The sequence below is a fragment of the Chiloscyllium punctatum genome, chromosome 45 (genome assembly GCF_047496795.1).
Source record: "Chiloscyllium punctatum isolate Juve2018m chromosome 45, sChiPun1.3, whole genome shotgun sequence".
Taxonomy (NCBI): Eukaryota; Metazoa; Chordata; class Chondrichthyes; order Orectolobiformes; family Hemiscylliidae; genus Chiloscyllium; species Chiloscyllium punctatum.
Genome location: NC_092783.1, coordinates 30576653 through 30593561, shown reverse-complemented (window position 1 = coordinate 30593561; position 16909 = coordinate 30576653). Strand labels below are relative to the sequence as shown.

Sequence of the window (16909 nt, the reverse complement as noted above, 5' to 3'; positions counted from 1 at the left end):
CACTGGGCTGACTCTGGCAGGATCAGCGGGTGTATTCTGTGCGTAACTAGGAATTCGTTTTCAATCGGATAATTCACAATTAGAGAAATAAATCTTCATTACCAGACTGGGAGCTGTATCCAGGTCTGGACGATGCAAAGTCGGATTCCTAAACAGGGATCCCGCCCTGTGACGCTGACAGGAAACCTTGCCAACTGACTTGTACACACGCTGGTGACTGTCCTTCACTCCATATCCACCTTCAGCAGCAATGTTTTCTCTTTTCCTCCTTCAGCAGAAAAAGAAAAGACAACTGCACTCCAACTCTAGGAGAAGGAGGATCTATTTTCCGTTGGCGTAAAATGAATGAACGGTGACGGCAGAGAATGTGGGTGATGATCAGCTCGTGGAGTGTGTGCGCGCGCGCGTTTGCCACAGCATTCCCTGGTAAGTCAGCAGTGTCTCCACCTCACGTCGTTATTCCCACCAAACTGGGAATGAAGGTGGGAGAATAAAAGCGAATGAGAAGCAGGAGCGCGTGTGGAACAGTGGCACGAAATTGCAGGTAGAACGAAGAGTGACACTACTTCTGGAACGAGATGAAGGATCGCCAAATCATAACAGGCTGCAACAGAAAGTTGAGCTGTCTGACCAGCAACACAACTCTGGTAAGAAGATGCAAGTGCGCACTTTTGACACAGCAAGCAGGCACCACTGGGATTCGAACCCAGGATCTCCTGTTTACGAGACAGGTGCTTTAACCATCTAAGCCATGGCACCACAGCGCGCGCGGTTGGGCGCTGAGTGCACAGGTACAGTTCATTCACCACTTGAAGACAAGGGCTCGTCAACGTGCTTTCCGTCTCGATCTTGCTCAGTGAGAATTGCAAAGAAGAGAGAGTTCACGACTCAACATTCTCCACGCAAACGGCACGGAAAAACACAACCTGCTCTTGAATTCGATGTTTTCACCTCTTTAAACTGACAGGATAAAGAGGATGTGTCATCCTCTCTGGGCCCATTAAGGGCGTTATTACGCTCCAGAGGGAACCTCACACCAAGGGGAAAAGTGTCACTGAAATGAACTGACCAGGAGTGGTGTGTGAGTCAGTGTAAACAGTGAGCAGTAAAGGGTGACCCATTAACACCAACTCTGAGCTTTGTACCACCAGCTCTACATTCACTTCCTGCCTCATGCCTCGCGGTCGGCAATGTCTTTCACTTTTATTACACTCCCTCGCTGCCGTTCTCAACCTATTTCCGACCGATAGCAGGTGTCCGTTTAGGACCTGCCCCTTTTTGAAACGGATTCCTGGGAGATCGGCGTCACTCGATGGGGTAGGCTTTTGCCCGAAACGTCGATTTCGCTGCTCCTTGGATGCCTGCCTGAACTGTTGTGCTCTTCCAGCGCCACTCATCCAGGGTAGGATTTACTGCCCATCCCTGATTACCCGACAGATCAGGGGGATGAGTTACTTTCCTGAACCCTTGAACTCCTCAGCACGGAGCTCCAGCCATGAGGCTGCTAGGGAGGGGGTTCCAGGACTTTGATCCAGCGCTAGCGAAGCTACAACGAGATCTTTACAACTCAGAAAGCTGAGATGATCGGAGGGGGATTCGCGGAGCTAGTTTACCGGTGTATCTGCTGCCTTTGCCCTTCTAGATGAATGCAAACAATCACTGGGCTGACTCTGGCAGGATCAGCGGGTGTATTCTGTGCGTAACTAGGAATTCGTTTTCAATCGGATAATTCACAATTAGAGAAATAAATCTTCATTACCAGACTGGGAGCTGTATCCAGGTCTGGACGATGCAAAGTCGGATTCCTAAACAGGGATCCCGCCCTGTGACGCTGACAGGAAACCTTGCCAACTGACTTGTACACACGCTGGTGACTGTCCTTCACTCCATATCCACCTTCAGCAGCAATGTTTTCTCTTTTCCTCCTTCAGCAGAAAAAGAAAAGACAACTGCACTCCAACTCTAGGAGAAGGAGGATCTATTTTCCGTTGGCGTAAAATGAATGAACGGTGACGGCAGAGAATGAGGGTGATGATCAGCTCGTGGAGTGTGTGCGCGCGCGCGTTTGCCACAGCATTCCCTGGTAAGTCAGCAGTGTCTCCACCTCACGTCGTTATTCCCACCAAACTGGGAATGAAGGTGGGAGAATAAAAGCGAATGAGAAGCAGGAGCGCGTGTGGAACAGCGGCACGAAATTGCAGGTAGAACGAAGAGTGACACTACTGCTGGAACGAGATGCAGGATTGCCAAATCATAACAGGCTGCAACAGAACGTTGAGCTGTCTGACCAGCGACACAACTCTGGTAAGAAGATGCAAGTGCGCACTTTTGACACAGCAAGCAGGCACCACTGGGATTCGAACCCAGGATCTCCTGTTTACTAGACAGGCGCTTTAACCATCTAAGCCATGGCGCCACAGCGCGCGCGGTTGGGCGCTGAGTGCACAGGTACAGTTCATTCACCACTTGAAGACAAGGGCTCGTCAACGTGCTTTCCGTCTCGATCTTGCTCAGTGAGAATTGCAAAGAAGAGAGAGTTCACGACTCAACATTCTCCACGCAAACGGCACGGAAAAACACAACCTGCTCTTGAATTCGATGTTTTCACCTCTTTAAACTGACAGGATAAAGAGGATGTGTCATACTCTCTGGGCCCATTAAGGGCGTTATTACGCTCCAGAGGGAACCTCACACCAAGGGGAAAAGTGTCACTGAAATGAACTGACCAGGAGTGGTGTGTGAGTCAGTGTAAACAGTGAGCAGTAAAGGGTGACCCATTAGCACCAACTCTGAGCTTTGTACCACCAGCTCTACACTCACTTCCTGCCTCATGCCTCGCCGTCGGCAATGTCTTTCACTTTTATTACACTCCCTCGCTGCCGTTCTCAACCTATTTCCGACCGATAGCAGGTGTCCGTTTAGGACCTGCCCCTTTTTGAAACGGATTCCTGGGAGATCGGCGTCACTCGATGGGGTAGGCTTTTGCCCGAAACGTCGATTTCGCTGCTCCTTGGATGCCTGCCTGAACTGTTGTGCTCTTCCAGCGCCACTCATCCAGGGTAGGATTTACTGCCCATCCCTGATTACCCGACAGATCAGGGGGATGAGTTACTTTCCTGAACCCTTGAACTCCTCAGCACGGAGCTCCAGCCATGAGGCTGCTAGGGAAGGGGTTCCAGGACTTTGATCCAGCGCTAGCGAAGCTACAACGAGATCTTTACAACTCAGAAAGCTGGGATGATAGGAGGGGGATTCGCGGAGCTAATTTACCGGTGTATCTGCTGCCTTTGCCCTTCTAGATGAATGCAAACAATCACTGGGCTGACTCTGGCAGGATCAGCGGGTGTATTCTGTGCGTAACTAGGAATTCGTTTTCAATCGGATAATTCACAATTAGAGAAATAAATCTTCATTACCAGACTGGGAGCTGTATCCAGGTCTGGACGATGCAAAGTCGGATTCCTAAACAGGGATCCCGCCCTGTGACGCTGACAGGAAACCTTGCCAACTGACTTGTACACACGCTGGTGACTGTCCTTCACTCCATATCCACCTTCAGCAGCAATGTTTTCTCTTTTCCTCCTTCAGCAGAAAAAGAAAAGACAACTGCACTCCAACTCTAGGAGAAGGAGGATCTATTTTCCGTTGGCGTAAAATGAATGAACGGTGACGGCAGAGAATGAGGGTGATGATCAGCTCGTGGAGTGTGTGCGCGCGCGCGTTTGCCACAGCATTCCCTGGTAAGTCAGCAGTGTCTCCACCTCACGTCGTTATTCCCACCAAACTGGGAATGAAGGTGGGAGAATAAAAGCGAATGAGAAGCAGGAGCGCGTGTGGAACAGCGGCACGAAATTGCAGGTAGAACGAAGAGTGACACTACTGCTGGAACGAGATGCAGGATCGCCAAATCATAACAGGCTGCAACAGAAAGTTGAGCTGTCTGACCAGCAACACAACTCTGGTAAGAAGACGCAAGTGCGCGCTTTTGACACAGCAAGCAGGCACCACTGGGATTCGAACCCAGGAACTCCTGTTTACTAGACAGGCGCTTTAACCATCGAAGCCATGGCGCCACAGCGCGCGCAGTTGGGCGCTGAGTGCACAGGTACAGTTCATTCACCACTTGAAGACAAGGGCTCGTCAACGTGCTTTCCGTCTCGATCTTGCTCAGTGAGAATTGCAAAGAAGAGAGAGTTCACGACTCAACATTCTCCACGCAAACGGCACGGAAAAACACAACCTGCTCTTGAATTCGATGTTTTCACCTCTTTAAACTGACAGGATAAAGAGGATGTGTCATCCTCTCTGGGCCCATTAAGGGCGTTATTACGCTCCAGAGGGAACCTCACACCAAGGGGAAAAGTGTCACTGAAATGAACTGACCAGGAGTGGTGTGTGAGTCAGTGTAAACAGTGAGCAGTAAAGGGTGACCCATTAGCACCAACTCTGAGCTTTGTACCACCAGCTCTACACTCACTTCCTGCCTCATGCCTCGCGGTCGGCATTGTCTTTCACTTTTATTACACTCCCTCGCTGCCGTTCTCAACCTATTTCCGACCGATAGCAGGTGTCCGTTTAGGACCTGCCCCTTTTTGAAACGGATTCCTGGGAGATCGGCGTCACTCGATGGGGTAGGCTTTTGCCCGAAACGTCGATTTCGCTGCTCCTTGGATGCCTGCCTGAACTGTTGTGCTCTTCCAGCGCCACTCATCCAGGGTAGGATTTACTGCCCATCCCTGATTACCCGACAGATCAGGGGGATGAGTTACTTTCCTGAACCCTTGAACTCCTCAGCACGGAGCTCCAGCCATGAGGCTGCTAGGGAAGGGGTTCCAGGACTTTGATCCAGCGCTAGCGAAGCTACAACGAGATCTTTACAACTCAGAAAGCTGGGATGATAGGAGGGGATTCGCGGAGCTAGTTTACCGGTGTATCTGCTGCCTTTGCCCTTCTAGATGAATGCAAACAATCACTGGGCTGACTCTGGCAGGATCAGCGGGTGTATTCTGTGCGTAACTAGGAATTCGTTTTCAATCGGATAATTCACAATTAGAGAAATAAATCTTCATTACCAGACTGGGAGCTGTATCCAGGTCTGGACGATGCAAAGTCGGATTCCTAAACAGGGATCCCGCCCTGTGACGCTGACAGGAAACCTTGCCAACTGACTTGTACACACGCTGGTGACTGTCCTTCACTACATATCCACCTTCAGCAGCAATGTTTTCTCCTTTCCTCCTTCAGCAGAAAAAGAAAAGACAACTGCACTCCAACTCTAGGAGAAGGAGGATCTATTTTCCGTTGGCGTAAAATGAATGAACGGTGACGGCAGAGAATGAGGGTGATGATCAGCTCGTGGAGTGTGTGCGCGCGCGCGTTTGCCACAGCATTCCCTGGTAAGTCAGCAGTGTCTCCACCTCACGTCGTTATTCCCACCAAACTGGGAATGAAGGTGGGAGAATAAAAGCGAATGAGAAGCAGGAGCGCGTGTGGAACAGCGGCACGAAATTGCAGGTAGAACGAAGAGTGACACTACTGCTGGAACGAGATGCAGGATTGCCAAATCATAACAGGCTGCAACAGAACGTTGAGCTGTCTGACCAGCAACACAACTGTGGTAAGAAGATGCAAGTGCGCACTTGTGACACAGCAAGCAGGCACCACTGGGATTCGAACTCAGGATCTCCTGTTTACTAGACAGGCGCTTTAACCATCTAAGCCATGGCGCCACAGCGCGCGCGGCTGGGCGCTGAGTGCACAGGTACAGTTTATTCACCACTTGAAGACAAGGGCTCGTCAACGTGCTTTCCGTCTCGATCTTACTCAGTGAGAATTGCAAAGAAGAGAGAGTTCACGACTCAACATTCTCCACGCAAACGGCACGGAAAAACACAAACTGCTCTTGAATTCGATGTTTTCACCTCTTTAAACTGACAGGATAAAGAGGATGTGTCATCCTCTCTGGGCCCATTAAGAGCGTTATTACGCTCCAGAGGGAACCTCACACCAAGGGGAAAAGTGTCACTGAAATGAACTGACCAGGAGTGGTGTGTGAGTCAGTGTAAACAGTGAGCAGTAAAGGCTGACCCATTAGCACCAACTCTGAGCTTTGTACCACCAGCTCTACACTCACTTCCTGCCTCATGCCTCGCGGTCGGCATTGTCTTTCACTTTTATTACACTCCCTCGCTGCCGTTCTCAACCTATTTCTGACCGATAGCAGGTGTCCGTTTAGGACCTGCCCCTTTTTGAAACGGATTCCTGGGAGATCGGCGTCACTCGATGGGGTAGGCTTTTGCCCGAAACGTCGATTTCGCTGCTCCTTGGATGCCTGGCTGAACTGTTGTGCTCTTCCAGCGCCACTCATCCAGGGTAGGATTTACTGCCCATCCCTGATTACCCGACAGATCAGGGGGATGAGTTACTTTCCTGAACCCTTGAACTCCTCAGCACGGAGCTCCAGCCATGAGGCTGCTAGGGAGGGGGTTCCAGGACTTTGATCCAGCGCTAGCGAAGCTACAACGAGATCTTTACAACTCAGAAAGCTGAGATGATAGGAGGGGGATTCGCGGAGCTAGTTTACCGGTGTATCTGCTGCCTTTGCCCTTCTAGATCAATGCAAACAATCACTGGGCTGACTCTGGCAGGATCAGCGGGTGTATTCTGTGCGTAACTAGGAATTCGTTTTCAATCGGATAATTCACAATTAGAGAAATAAATCTTCATTACCAGACTGGGAGCTGTATCCAGGTCTGGACGATGCAAAGTCGGATTCCTAAACAGGGATCCCGCCCTGTGACGCTGACAGGAAACCTTGCCAACTGACTTGTACACACGCTGGTGACTGTCCTTCACTCCATATCCACCTTCAGCAGCAATGTTTTCTCTTTTCCTCCTTCAGCAGAAAAAGAAAAGACAACTGCACTCCAACTCTAGGAGAAGGAGGATTTATTTTCCGTTGGCGTAAAATGAATGAACGGTGACGGCAGAGAATGAGGGTGATGATCAGCTCGTGGAGTGTGTGCACGCGCGCATTTGCCACAGCATTCCCTGGTAAGTCAGCAGTGTCTCCACCTCACGTCGTTATTCCCACCAAACTGGGAATGAAGGTGGGAGAATAAAAGCGAATGAGAAGCAGGAGCGCTTGTGGAACAGCGGCACGAAATTCCAGGTAGAACGAAGAGTGACACTACTGCTGGAACGAGATGCAGGATCGCCAAATCATAACAGGCTGCAACAGAACGTTGAGCTGTCGGACCAGAAACACAACTCTGGTAAGAAGATACAAGTGCGCACTGTTGACACAGCAAGCAGGCACTACTGGGATTCGAACCCAGAATCTCCTGTTTACTAGACAGGCGCTTTAACCATCTAAGCCATGGCGCCACAGCGCGCGCGGCTGGGCGCTGAGTGCACAGGTACAGTTTATTCACCACTTGAAGACAAGGGCTCGTCAACGTGCTTTCCGTCTCGATCTTACTCAGTGAGAATTGCAAAGAAGAGAGAGTTCACGACTCAACATTCTCCACGCAAACGGCACGGAAAAACACAGCCTGCTCTTGAATTCGATGTTTTCACCTCTTTAAACTGACAGGATAAAGAGGATGTGTCATCCTCTCTGGGCCCATTAAGGGCGTTATTACGCTCCAGAGGGAACCTCACACCAAGGGGAAAAGTGTCACTGAAATGAACTGACCAGGAGTGGTGTGTGAGTCAGTGTAAACAGTGAGCAGTAAAGGGTGACCCATTAGCACCAACTCTGAGCTTTGTACCACCAGCTCTACACTCACTTCCTGCCTCATGCCTCGCGGTCGGCATTGTCTTTCACTTTTATTACACTCCCTCGCTGCCGTTCTCAACCTATTTCCGACCGATAGCAGGTGTCCGTTTAGGACCTGCCCCTTTTTGAAACGGATTCCTGGGAGATCGGCGTCACTCGATGGGGTAGGCTTTTGCCCGAAACGTCGATTTCGCTGCTCCTTGGATGCCTGCCTGAACTGTTGTGCTCTTCCAGCGCCACTCATCCAGGGTAGGATTTACTGCCCATCCCTGATTACCCGACAGATCAGGGGGATGAGTTACTTTCCTGAACCCTTGAACTCCTCAGCACGGAGCTCCAGCCATGAGGCTGCTAGGGAAGGGGTTCCAGGACTTTGATCCAGCGCTAGCGAAGCTACAACGAGATCTTTACAACTCAGAAAGCTGAGATGATAGGAGGGGGATTCGCGGAGCTAGTTTACCGGTGTATCTGCTGCCTTTGCCCTTCTAGATGAATGCAAACAATCACTGGGCTGACTCTGGCAGGATCAGCGGGTGTATTCTGTGCGTAACTAGGAATTCGTTTTCAATCGGATAATTCACAATTAGAGAAATAAATCTTCATTACCAGACTGGGAGCTGTATCCAGGTCTGGACGATGCAAAGTCGGATTCCTAAACAGGGATCCCGCCCTGTGACGCTGACAGGAAACCTTGCCAACTGACTTGTACACACGCTGGTGACTGTCCTTCACTCCATATCCACCTTCAGCAGCAATGTTTTCTCTTTTCCTCCTTCAGCAGAAAAAGAAAAGACAACTGCACTCCAACTCTAGGAGAAGGAGGATTTATTTTCCGTTGGCGTAAAATGAATGAACGGTGACGGCAGAGAATGAGGGTGATGATCAGCTCGTGGAGTGTGTGCGCGCGCGCGTTTGCCACAGCATTCCCTGGTAAGTCAGCAGTGTCTCCAACTCACGTCGTTCTTCCCACCAAACTGGGAATGAAGGTGGGAGAATAAAAGCGAATGAGAAGCAGGAGCGCGTGTGGAACAGCGGCACGAAATTCCAGGTAGAACGAAGAGTGACACTACTGCTGGAACGAGATGCAGGATCGCCAAATCATAACAGGCTGCAACAGAACGTTGAGCTGTCTGACCAGCAACACAACTCTGGTAAGAAGATGCAAGTGCGCACTGTTGACACAGCAAGCAGGCACCACTGGGATTCGAACCCAGGATCTCCTGTTTACTAGACAGGCGCTTTAACCATCTAAGCCATGGCGCCACAGCGCGCGCGGCTGGGCGCTGAGTGCACAGGTACAGTTCATTCACCACTTGAAGACAAGGGCTCGTCAACGTGCTTTCCGTCTCGATCTTGCTCAGTGAGAATTGCAAAGAAGAGAGAGTTCACGACTCAACATTCTCCACGCAAACGGCACGGAAAAACACAACCTGCTCTTGAATTCGATGTTTTCACCTCTTTAAACTGACAGGATAAAGAGGATGTGTCATCCTCTCTGGGCCCATTAAGGGCGTTATTACGCTCCAGAGGGAACCTCACACCAAGGGGAAAAGTGTCACTGAAATGAACTGCCCAGGAGTGGTGTGTGAGTCAGTGTAAACAGTGAGCAGTAAAGGGTGACCCATTAGCACCAACTCTGAGCTTTGTAACACCACCTCTACACTCACTTCCTGCCTCATGCCTCGCGGTCGGCATTGTCTTTCACTTTTATTACACTCCCTCGCTGCCGTTCTCAACCTATTTCCGACCGATAGCAGGTGTCCGTTTAGGACCTGCCCCTTTTTGAAACGGATTCCTGGAAGATCGGCGTCACTCGATGGGGTAGGCTTTTGCCCGAAACGTCGATTTCGCTGCTCCTTGGATGCCTGCCTGAACTGTTGTGCTCTTCCAGCGCCACTCATCCAGGGTAGGATTTACTGCCCATCCCTGATTACCCGACAGATCAGGGGGATGAGTTACTTTCCTGAAACCTTGAACTCCTCAGCACGGAGCTCCAGCCATGAGGCTGCGAGGGAAGGGGTTCCAGGACTTTGATCCAGCGCTAGCGAAGCTACAACGAGATCTTTACAACTCAGAAAGCTGAGATGATAGGAGGGGGATTCGCGGAGCTAGTTTACCGGTGTATCTGCTGCCTTTGCCCTTCTAGATGAATGCAAACAATCACTGGGCTGACTCTGGCAGGATCAGCGGGTGTATTCTGTGCGTAACTAGGAATTCGTTTTCAATCGGATAATTCACAATTAGAGAAATAAATCTTCATTACCAGACTGGGAGCTGTATCCAGGTCTGGACGATGCAAAGTCGGATTCCTAAACAGGGATCCCGCCCTGTGACGCTGACAGGAAACCTTGCCAACTGACTTGTACACACGCTGGTGACTGTCCTTCACTCCATATCCACCTTCAGCAGCAATGTTTTCTCTTTTCCTCCTTCAGCAGAAAAAGAAAAGACAACTGCACTCCAACTCTAGGAGAAGGAGGATCTATTTTCCGTTGGCGTAAAATGAATGAACGGTGACGGCAGAGAATGAGGGTGATGATCAGCTCGTGGAGTGTGTGCGCGCTCGCGTTTGCCACAGCATTCCCTGGTAAGTCAGCAGTGTCTCCACCTCACGTCGTTATTCCCACCAAACTGGGAATGAAGGTGGGAGAATAAAAGCGAATGAGAAGCAGGAGCGCGTGTGGAACAGCGGCACGAAATTCCAGGTAGAACGAAGAGTGACACTACAGCTGGAACGAGATGCAGGATCGCCAAATCATAACAGGCTGCAACAGAACGTTGAGCTGTCTGACCAGCAACACAACTCTGGTAAGAAGATGCAAGTGCGCACTGTTGACACAACAAGCAGGCACCACTGGGATTCGAACCCTGGATCTCCGGTTTACTAGACAGGCGCTTTAACCATCTAAGCCATTGCGCCACAGCTCGGGCTGTTGGTCGCTGAGTGCACAGGTACAGTTCATTCACCACTTGAAGACAAGGGCTCGTCAACGTGCTTTCCGTCTCGATCTTGCTCTGTGAGAATTGCAAAGAAGAGAGAGTTCACGACTCAACATTCTCCACGCAAACGGCACGGAAAAACACAACCTGCTCTTGAATTCGATGTTTTCACCTCTTTAAACTGACAGGATAAAGAGGATGTGTCATCCTCTCTGGGCCCATTAAGGGCGTTATTACGCTCCAGAGGGAACCTCACACCAAGGGGAAAAGTGTCACTGAAATGAACTGACCAGGAGTGGTGTGTGAGTCAGTGTAAACAGTGAGCAGTAAAGGGTGACCCATTAGCACCAACTCTGAGCTTTGTACCACCAGCTCTACACTCACTTCCTGCCTCATGCCTCGCGGTCGGCATTGTCTTTCACTTTTATTACACTCCCTCGCTGCCGTTCTCAACCTATTTCCGACCGATAGCAGGTGTCCGTTTAGGACCTGCCCCTTTTTGAAACGGATTCCTGGGAGATCGGCGTCACTCGATGGGGTAGGCTTTTGCCCGAAACGTCGATTTCGCTGCTCCTTGGATGCCTGCCTGAACTGTTGTGCTCTTCCAGCGCCACTCATCCAGGGTAGGATTTACTGCCCATCCCTGATTACCCGACAGATCAGGGGGATGAGTTACTTTCCTGAACCCTTGAACTCCTCAGCACGGAGCTCCAGCCATGAGGCTGCTAGGGAAGGGGTTCCAGGACTTTGATCCAGCGCTAGCGAAGCTACAACGAGATCTTTACAACTCAGAAAGCTGAGATGATCGGAGGGGGATTCGCGGAGCTAGTTTACCGGTGTATCTGCTGCCTTTGCCCTTCTAGATGAATGCAAACAATCACTGGGCTGACTCTGGCAGGATCAGCGGGTGTATTCTGTGCGTAACTAGGAATTCGTTTTCAATCGGATAATTCACAATTAGAGAAATAAATCTTCATTACCAGACTGGGAGCTGTATCCAGGTCTGGACGATGCAAAGTCGGATTCCTAAACAGGGATCCCGCCCTGTGACGCTGACAGGAAACCTTGCCAACTGACTTGTACACACGCTGGTGACTGTCCTTCACTCCATATCCACCTTCAGCAGCAATGTTTTCTCTTTTCCTCCTTCAGCAGAAAAAGAAAAGACAACTGCACTCCAACTCTAGGAGAAGGAGGATCTATTTTCCGTTGGCGTAAAATGAATGAACGGTGACGGCAGAGAATGAGGGTGATGATCAGCTCGTGGAGTGTGTGCGCGCGCGCGTTTGCCACAGCATTCCCTGGTAAGTCAGCAGTGTCTCCACCTCACGTCGTTATTCCCACCAAACTGGGAATGAAGGTGGGAGAATAAAAGCGAATGAGAAGCAGGAGCGCTTGTGGAACAGCGGCACGAAATTCCAGGTAGAACGAAGAGTGACACTACTGCTGGAACGAGATGCAGGATCGCCAAATCATAACAGGCTGCAACAGAACGTTGAGCTGTCTGACCAGCAACACAACTCTGGTAAGAAGATGCAAGTGCGCACTTTTGACACAGCAAGCAGGCACCACTGGGATTCGAACCCAGGAACTCCTGTTTACTAGACAGGCGCTTTAACCATCTAAGATATGGCGCCACAGCGCGCGGTTGGGCGCTGAGTGCACAGGTACAGTTCATTCAACACTTGAAGACAAGGGCTCGTCAACGTGCTTTCCGTCTCGATCTTGCTCAGTGAGAATTGCAAAGAAGAGAGAGTTCACGACTCAACATTCTCCACGCAAACGGCACGGAAAAACACAACCTGCTCTTGAATTCGATGTTTTCACCTCTTTAAACTGACAGGATAAAGAGGATGTGTCATCCTCTCTGGGCCCATTAAGGGCGTTATTACGCTCCAGAGGGAACCTCACACCAAGGGGAAAAGTGTCACTGAAATGAACTGACCAGGAGTGGTGTGTGAGTCAGTGTAAACAGTGAGCAGTAAAGGGTGACCCATAAGCACCAACTCTGAGCTTTGTACCACCAGCTCTACACTCACTTCCTGCCTCATGCCTCGCGGTCGGCATTGTCTTTCACTTTTATTACACTCCCTCGCTGCCGTTCTCAACCTATTTCCGACCGATAGCAGGTGTCCGTTTAGGACCTGCCCCTTTTTGAAACGGATTCCTGGGAGATCGGCGTCACTCGATGGGGTAGGCTTTTGCCCAAAACGTCGATTTCGCTGCTCCTTGGATGCCTGCCTGAACTGTTGTGCTCTTCCAGCGCCACTCATCCAGGGTAGGATTTACTGCCCATCCCTGATTACCCGACAGATCAGGGGGATGAGTTACTTTCCTGAACCCTTGAACTCCTCAGCACGGAGCTCCAGCCATGAGGCTGCGAGGGAAGGGGTTCCAGGACTTTGATCCAGCGCTAGCGAAGCTACAACGAGATCTTTACAACTCAGAAAGCTGAGATGATAGGAGGGGGATTCGCGGAGCTAGTTTACCGGTGTATCTGCTGCCTTTGCCCTTCTAGATGAATGCAAACAATCACTGGGCTGACTCTGGCAGGATCAGCGGGTGTATTCTGTGCGTAACTAGGAATTCGTTTTCAATCGGATAATTCACAATTAGAGAAATAAATCTTCATTACCAGACTGGGAGCTGTATCCAGGTCTGGACGATGCAAAGTCGGATTCCTAAACAGGGATCCCGCCCTGTGACGCTGACAGGAAACCTTGCCAACTGACTTGTACACACGCTGGTGACTGTCCTTCACTCCATATCCACCTTCAGCAGCAATGTTTTCTCTTTTCCTCCTTCAGCAGAAAAAGAAAAGACAACTGCACTCCAACTCTAGGAGAAGGAGGATCTATTTTCCGTTGGCGTAAAATGAATGAACGGTGACGGCAGAGAATGAGGGTGATGATCAGCTCGTGGAGTGTGTGCGCGCGCGCGTTTGCCACAGCATTCCCTGGTAAGTCAGCAGTGTCTCGACCTCACGTCGTTATTCCCACCAAACTGGGAATGAAGGTGGGAGAATAAAAGCGAATGAGAAGCAGGAGCGCGTGTGGAACAGCGGCACGAAATTCCAGGTAGAACGAAGAGTGACACTACTGTTGGAACGAGATGCAGGATCGCCAAATCATAACAGGCTGCAACAGAACGTTGAGCTGTCTGACCAGCAACACAACTCTAGTAAGAAGATGCAAGTGCGCACTGTTGACACAGCAAGCAGGCACCACTGGGATTCGAACCCTGGATCTCCTGTTTACTAGACAGGCGCTTTAACCATCTAAGCCATAGAGCCACAGCGCGCGCGGTCGGGCGCTGAGTACACAGGTACAGTTCATTCACCACTTGAAGACAAGGGCTCGTCAACGTGCTTTCCGTCTCAATCTTGCTCAGTGAGAATTGCAAAGAAGAGAGAGTTCACGACTCAACATTCTCCACGCAAACGGCACGGAAAAATACAACCTGCTCATGAATTCGATGTTTTCACCTCTTTAAACTGACAGGATAAAGAGGATGTGTCATCCTCTCTGGGCCCATTAAGGGCGTTATTACGCTCCAGAGGGAACCTCACACCAAGGGGAAAAGTGTCACTGAAATGAACTGACCAGGAGTGGTGTGTGAGTCAGTGTAAACAGTGAGCAGTAAAGGGTGACCCATTAGCACCAACTCTGAGCTTTGTACCACCAGCTCTACACTCACTTCCTGCCTCATGCCTCGCGGTCGGCATTGTCTTTCACTTTTATTACACTCCCTCGCTGCCGTTCTCAACCTATTTCCGACCGATAGCAGGTGTCCGTTTAGGACCTGCCCCTTTTTGAAACGGATTCCTGGGAGATCCGCGTCACTCGATGGGGTAGGCTTTTGCCCGAAACGTCGATTTCGCTGCTCCTTGGATGCCTGCCTGAACTGTTGTGCTCTTCCAGCGCCACTCATCCAGGGTAGGATTTACTGCCCATCCCTGATTACCCGACAGATCAGGGGGATGAGTTACTTTCCTGAACCCTTGAACTCCTCAGCACGGAGCTCCAGCCATGAGGCTGCTAGGGAAGGGGTTCCAGGACTTTGATCCAGCGCTAGCGAAGCTACAACGAGATCTTTACAACTCAGAATGCTGAGATGATAGGAGGGGGATTCGCGGAGCTAGTTTACCGGTGTATCTGCTGCCTTTGCCCTTCTAGATGAATGCAAACAATCACTGGGCTGACTCTGGCAGGATCAGCGGGTGTATTCTGTGCGTAACTAGGAATTCGTTTTCAATCGGATAATTCACAATTAGAGAAATAAATCTTCATTACCAGACTGGGAGCTGTATCCAGGTCTGGACGATGCAAAGTCGGATTCCTAAACAGGGATCCCGCCCTGTGACGCTGACAGGAAACCTTGCCAACTGACTTGTACACACGCTGGTGACTGTCCTTCACTCCATATCCACCTTCAGCAGCAATGTTTTCTCTTTTCCTCCTTCAGCAGAAAAAGAAAAGACAACTGCACTCCAACTCTAGGAGAAGGAGGATCTATTTTCCGTTGGCGTAAAATGAATGAACGGTGACGGCAGAGAATGAGGGTGATGATCAGCTCGTGGAGTGTGTGCGCGCGCGCGTTTGCCACAGCATTCCCTGGTAAGTCAGCAGTGTCTCCACCTCACGTCGTTATTCCCACCAAACTGGGAATGAAGGTGGGAGAATAAAAGCGAATGAGAAGCAGGAGCGCGCGTGGAACAGCGGCACGAAATTCCAGGTAGAACGAAGAGTGACACTACTGCTGGAACGAGATGCAGGATCGCCAAATCATAACAGGCTGCAACAGAAAGTTGAGCTGTCTGACCAGCAACACAACTCTGGTAAGAAGATGCAAGTGCGCACTTTTGACACAGCAAGCAGGCACCACTGGGATTCGAACCCAGGATCTCCTGTTTATTAGACAGGCGCTTTAACCATCTAAGCCATTGCGCCACAGCTCGGGCTGTTGGTCGCTGAGTGCACAGGTACAGTTCATTCACCACTTGAAGACAAGGGCTCGTCAACGTGCTTTCCGTCTCGATCTTGCTCAGTGAGAATTGCAAAGAAGAGAGAGTTCACGACTCAACATTCTCCACGCAAACGGCACGGAAAAACACAACCTGCTCTTGAATTCGATGTTTTCACCTCTTTAAACTGACAGGATAAAGAGGATGTGTCATCCTCTCTGGGCCCATTAAGGGCGTTATTACACTCCAGAGGGAACCTCACACCAAGGGGAAAAGTGTCACTGAAATGAACTGACCAGGAGTGGTGTGTGAGTCAGTGTAAACAGTGAGCAGTAAAGGGTGACCCATTAGCACCAACTCTGAGCTTTGTACCACCAGCTCTACACTCACTTCCTGCCTCATGCCTCGCGGTCGGCATTGTCTTTCACTTTTATTACACTCCCTCGCTGCCGTTCTCAACCTATTTCCGACCGATAGCAGGTGTCCGTTTAGGACCTGCCCCTTTTTGAAACGGATTCCTGGGAGATCGGCGTCACTCGATGGGGTAGGCTTTTGCCCGAAACGTCGATTTCGCTGCTCCTTGGATGCCTGCCTGAACTGTTGTGCTCTTCCAGCGCCACTCATCCAGGGTAGGATTTACTGCCCATCCCTGATTACCCGACAGATCAGGGGGATGAGTTACTTTCCTGAACCCTTGAACTCCTCAGCACGGAGCTCCAGCCATGAGGCTGCTAGGGAAGGGGTTCCAGGACTTTGATCCAGCGCTAGCGAAGCTACAACGAGATCTTTACAACTCAGAAAGCTGAGATGATCGGAGGGGGATTCGCGGAGCTAGTTTACCGGTGTATCTGCTGCCTTTGCCCTTCCAGATGAATGCAAACAATCACTGGGCTGACTCTGGCAGGATCAGCGGGTGTATTCTGTGCGTAACTAGGAATTCGTTTTCAATCGGATAATTCACAATTAGAGAAATAAATCTTCATTACCAGACTGGGAGCTGTATCCAGGTCTGGACGATGCAAAGTCGGATTCCTAAACAGGGATCCCGCCCTGTGACGCTGACAGGAAACCTTGCCAACTGACTTGTACACACGCTGGTGACTGTCCTTCACTCCATATCCACCTTCAGCAGCAATGTTTTCTCTTTTCCTCCTTCAGCAGAAAAAGAAAAGACAACTGCACTCCAACTCTAGGAGAAGGAGGATCTATTTTCCGTTGGCGTAAAA

At 50.4% G+C, this 16909-nt stretch overlaps 9 non-coding genes across 9 annotated transcripts; all 9 read right to left on the bottom strand.

Annotated features, from left to right (window-relative positions):
* Positions 1-685: 685 nt before the first annotated feature.
* On the bottom strand, positions 686-759 carry trnat-cgu (transfer RNA threonine (anticodon CGU)). Its single transcript has one exon. It is a non-coding gene; the product is annotated as a tRNA-Thr (tRNA).
* A 1583-nt stretch (positions 760-2342) lies between these two features.
* On the bottom strand, positions 2343-2416 carry trnat-agu (transfer RNA threonine (anticodon AGU)). Its single transcript has one exon. It is a non-coding gene; the product is annotated as a tRNA-Thr (tRNA).
* A 1583-nt stretch (positions 2417-3999) lies between these two features.
* trnat-agu (transfer RNA threonine (anticodon AGU)) lies at positions 4000-4073 on the bottom strand. The gene has a single exon. It is a non-coding gene; the product is annotated as a tRNA-Thr (tRNA).
* Positions 4074-5655: 1582 nt separating this feature from the next.
* trnat-agu (transfer RNA threonine (anticodon AGU)) lies at positions 5656-5729 on the bottom strand. Its single transcript has one exon. It is a non-coding gene; the product is annotated as a tRNA-Thr (tRNA).
* A 1583-nt stretch (positions 5730-7312) lies between these two features.
* On the bottom strand, positions 7313-7386 carry trnat-agu (transfer RNA threonine (anticodon AGU)). Its single transcript has one exon. It is a non-coding gene; the product is annotated as a tRNA-Thr (tRNA).
* Positions 7387-8969: 1583 nt separating this feature from the next.
* Positions 8970-9043, bottom strand: trnat-agu (transfer RNA threonine (anticodon AGU)). The gene has a single exon. It is a non-coding gene; the product is annotated as a tRNA-Thr (tRNA).
* A 3240-nt stretch (positions 9044-12283) lies between these two features.
* trnat-agu (transfer RNA threonine (anticodon AGU)) lies at positions 12284-12357 on the bottom strand. Its single transcript has one exon. It is a non-coding gene; the product is annotated as a tRNA-Thr (tRNA).
* A 1581-nt stretch (positions 12358-13938) lies between these two features.
* On the bottom strand, positions 13939-14012 carry trnat-agu (transfer RNA threonine (anticodon AGU)). Its single transcript has one exon. It is a non-coding gene; the product is annotated as a tRNA-Thr (tRNA).
* A 1583-nt stretch (positions 14013-15595) lies between these two features.
* Positions 15596-15669, bottom strand: trnai-aau (transfer RNA isoleucine (anticodon AAU)). Its single transcript has one exon. It is a non-coding gene; the product is annotated as a tRNA-Ile (tRNA).
* Positions 15670-16909: the final 1240 nt, after the last annotated feature.